Raw genomic sequence first — 5,000 nt, 5'->3', positions numbered from 1 at the left:
ATTCATTAAATATTTTATCCAGCTCTTTCAATTATTACATAAATAATATGAATTTCACTTTAAAAAAAAATTATTCTGACGTGAGAAGTTTTCAGGGGTGGCTCGTTGGTCTAGGGGTATGATTCTCGATTTGGGTGCGAGAGGTCCCGGCTTCAAATCCCGGACGAGCCCAGCATTTAGCTGCCTTTTAGAGCCCATGATTGATGTTAAATGCTTGATTTCAAAGCATCAATTGAATTTTGCTCTTGCCATTTTACACAATTAGTTTGTAATTACTTAGGAGTATTTAGGACATTTTCAACCATATGGTGGTACTTTGGGTAAAAAAACACATTCCCCATTATCTCAGTAACATAACACAACAATATTCATTAAATATTTTATCCAGCTCTTTCAATTATTACATAAATAATATGAGTTTCACTTTAAAAAAAAAAATATTCTGACGTGAGAAGTTTTCAGGGGTGGCTCGTTGGTCTAGGGGTATGATTCTCGCTTTGGGTGCGAGAGGTCCCGGGTTCAAATCCCGGACGAGCCCAGCATTTAGCTGCCTTTTAGAGCCCATGATTGATGTTACATGCTTGATTTCAAAGCCTCAATTGAATTTTGCTCTTGCCATTTTACACAATTAGTTTGTAATTACTTAGGAGTATGTAGTACATTTTCAAACATATGGTGGTACTTTGGGTAAAAAAAACACATTCCCCATTATCTCAGTAACATAATACAACAAAATACATCAACTATTTTATCCAGCTCTTTCAATTATTACATAAATAATATGAGTTTCACTTAAAAAAAAAAATTATTCTGACGTGAGAAGTTTTCAGGGGTGGCTCGTTGGTCTAGGGGTATGATTCTCGCTTTGGGTGCGAGAGGTCCCGGGTTCAAATCCCGGACGAGCCCAGCATTTAGCTGCCTTTTAGAGCCCATGATTGATGTTAAATGCTTGATTTCAAAGCATCAATTGAATTTTGCTCTTGCCATTTTACACAATTAGTTTGTAATTACTTAGGAGTATTTAGGACATTTTCAACCATATGGTGGTACTTTGGGTAAAAAACACATTCCCCATTATCTCAGTAACATAATACAACAAAATACATCAACTATTTTATCCAGCTCTTTCAATTATTACATAAATAATATGAGTTTCACTTAAAAAAAAAAAATATTCTGACGTGAGAAGTTTTCAGGGGTGGCTCGTTGGTTTAGGGGTATGATTCTCGCTTTGGGTGCGAGAGGTCCTGGGTTCAAATCCCCGACGAGCCCAGCATTTAGCTGCCTTTTAGAGCCCATGATTGATGTTACATGCTTGATTTCAAAGCCTCAATTGAATTTTGCTCTTGCCATTTTACACAATTAGTTTGTAATTACTTAGGAGTATGTAGTACATTTTCAACCATATGGTGGTACTTTGGGTAAAAAAAACACATTCCCCATTATCTCAGTAACATAATACAACAAAATACATCAACTATTTTATCCAGCTCTTTCAATTATTACATAAATAATATGAGTTTCACTTAAAAAAAAAAATTATTCTGACGTGAGAAGTTTTCAGGGGTGGCTCGTTGGTCTAGGGGTATGATTCTCGCTTTGGGTGCGAGAGGTCCCGGGTTCAAATCCCGGACGAGCCCAGCATTTAGCTGCCTTTTAGAGCCCATGATTGATGTTAAATGCTTGATTTCAAAGCATCAATTGAATTTTGCTCTTGCCATTTTACACAATTAGTTTGTAATTACTTAGGAGTATGTAGTACATTTTCAACCATATGGTGGTACTTTGGGTAAAAAAAACACATTCCCCATTATCTCAGTAACATAATACAACAAAATACATCAACTATTTTATCCAGCTCTTTCAATTATTACATAAATAATATGAGTTTCACTTAAAAAAAAAAATTATTCTGACGTGAGAAGTTTTCAGGGGTGGCTCTTTGGTCTAGGGGTATGATTCTCGCTTTGGGTGCGAGAGGTCCCGGGTTCAAATCCCGGACGAGCCCAGCATTTAGCTGCCTTTTAGAGCCCATGATTGATGTTAAATGCTTGATTTCAAAGCATCAATTGAATTTTGCTCTTGCCATTTTAAACAATTAGTTTGTAATTACTTATGAGTATTTAGGACATTTTCAACCATATGGTGGTACTTTGGGTAAAAAAACACATTCCCCATTATCTCAGTAACATAACACAACAAAATACATCAACTATTTTATCCAGCTCTTTCAATTATTACATAAATAATATGAGTTTCACTTTAAAAAAAAAATATTCTGACGTGAGAAGTTTTTAGGGGTGGCTCGTTGGTCTAGGGCAGGGACCGGCAACTGGCGGACCGCGGTCCATCTCCGGACCGCGGACGCCAGATTTCCGGACCCCACAGTTATCATGGGAAGTGAGACATGACGTCTCCTTCCCCTGACGAGCGAGCAAGCTATCACATGGGCGGCGGCTGAAGACGCGCCCAGCGTGATCAGCGGGAGACGCTGCCCTTCAACCTCCTTCCCTCCCACCCGCACGCCCGCCGAGTGAAGCACCTGTGCCAGGGAGAGAAGTCTGCCCTTCGACCTCCTTCCCTCCCACCCGCACGCCCGCCGAGTGAAGCACCTGTGCCAGGGGGAGAAGTCTGCCCTTCGACCTCCTTCCCTCCCACCCGCACGCCGAGTGAAGGACCTGACTCCACGCTGCACCCCACGCCTGAGCAGGGGCTGTCAAGCGCGGGCTGTCTCAGCGATCCCCGTCCACTGCTGGAGAGAGGTGCATTTTTTAAAAGGTGAGCAGAATGTGCCTTCATTGTCCCCGTATTGCCAGCATTGTCCCTGTTTTCAATACAGGGACAATGCTGCCAGTACAGGGACAATGCTGGCAATACAGTGTATTGTCCTTGTATTGCCAGCATCGTGCCCGTATTGCCAGCATCGTGCCCGTATTGCCAGCATCGTGCCCGTATTGCCAGCATTGTGCCCATATTGCCAGCATTGTTCTTGTATTGCCAGCATTGTGCCCATATTGCCAGCATTGTGCCCATATTGCCAGCATTGTCCTTGTATTGGCAGCATTGTGCCTATATTGCCAGCATTGTCCTTGTATTGCCAGCATTGTGCTCATAGTGCCAGCATTGTGCCCGTATTGCCAGCATTGTGCCCGTATTGCCAGCATTGTGCCCGTATTGCCAGCATTTTGCCCATATTGCCAGCATTGTCCTTGTATTGCCAGCATTGTCCCCGTATTGCCAGCATTGTTCTTGTATTTCCAGCATTCTGCCCATATTGCCAGCATTGTGCCCATATTGCCAGCATTGTCCTTGTATTGGCAGCATTGTGCCCATATTGCCAGCATTGTCCTTGTATTGCCAGCATTGTGCCCGTATTGCCAGCATTGTGCCCGTATTGCCAGCATTGTCCTTGTATTGGCAGCATTGTGCCCATATTGCCAGCATTGTCCTTGTATTGCCAGCATTGTGCCCGTATTGCCAGCATTGTGCCCGTATTGCCAGCATTGTGCCCATATTGCCAGCATTGTGCCCATATTGCCAGCATTGTGCCCATATTGCCAGCATTGTGCCCATATTGCCAGCATTGTGCCCATATTGCCAGCATTGTCCTTGTATTGCCAGCATTGTCCCCGTATTGCCAGCATTGTGCCCGTATTACCAGCATTGTCCCCGTATTGCCAGCATTGTCATTGTATTGGCAGCATTGTGCCCGTATGGGCAGCATTGTGCCCGTATTGCCAGCATTGTCATTGTATTTGCAGCATTGTCCCCGTATTGACAGCATTGTCCCCGTATTGGCAGCATTGTCCTTGTATTGGCAGCATTGTCCTTGTATTGCCAGCATTGTCCTTGTATTGCCAGCATTGTCCTTGTATTGCCAGCATTGTGCCTGTATTGGCAGCATTGTGCCCATATTGCCAGCATTGTACACATATTGCCAGCCTTTTGTCCTTGTATTGGCAGCATTGTCCTTGTATTGCCAGCATTGTCCTTGTATTGCCAGCATTGTCCTTGTATTGCCAGCAGTGTCCCCGTATTGCCAGCATTGTGCCCATATTGCCAGCATTGTGCCCGTATTGCCAGCATTGTCCTTGTATTTCCAGCATTGTCCTTGTATTTCCAGCATTGTGCCTGTATTGCCAGCATTGTGCCCGTATTGCCAGCATTGTCCTTGTATTGCCAGCATTGTGCCCATATTGCCAGCATTGTCCTTGTATTGCCAGCATTGTCCTTGTATTGGCAGCATTGTCCTTGTATTGGCAGCATTGTCCTTGTATTGGCAGCATTGTCCTTGTATTGGCAGCATTGTCCTTGTATTGCCAGCATTGTCCCCGTATTGCCAGCATTGTGCCCGTATTACCAGCATTGTCCTTGTATTTCCAGCATTGTGCCCGTATTACCAGCATTTTCCTTGTATTGCCAGCATTGTCCCCGTATTGCCAGCATTGTCCCCGTATTGCCAGCATTGTCCCCGTATTGCCAGCATTGTCCCCGTATTGCCAGCATTGTCATTGTATTGGCAGCATTGTGCCCGTATTGCCAGCATTGTCATTGTATTGGCAGCATTGTCCCCGTATTGGCAGCATTGTCCCCGTATTGGCAGCATTGTCCCCGTATTGCCAGCATTGCCCCTGTATTGCCAGCATTGTGCCCGTATTGGCATCATTTTTTGGACCTCGACCAAAATTATTTCAAACTTCCGGACTCCATCAAAAATTACTTGCCTACCCCTGGTCTAGGGGTATGATTCTCGCTTTCGGTGCGAGAGGTCCCAGGTTCAAATCCTGGACGAGCCCAGCATTTAGCTGCCTTTTAGAGCCCATGATTGATGTTAAATGCTTGATTTCAAAGCATCAATTGAATTTTGCTCTTGCCATTTTACACAATTAGTTTGTAATTACTTAGGAGTATGTAGTATATTTTCAACCATATGGTGGTACTTTGGGTAAAAAAAACACATTCCCCATTATCTCAGTAACATAATACAACAATATACATCA

The sequence above is a fragment of the Crinia signifera genome, chromosome 6 (assembly GCF_055691185.1).
Source record: "Crinia signifera chromosome 6, ASM5569118v1, whole genome shotgun sequence".
NCBI classification, from domain to species: Eukaryota; Metazoa; Chordata; class Amphibia; order Anura; family Myobatrachidae; genus Crinia; species Crinia signifera.
This window is presented reverse-complemented; position numbering follows the sequence as displayed.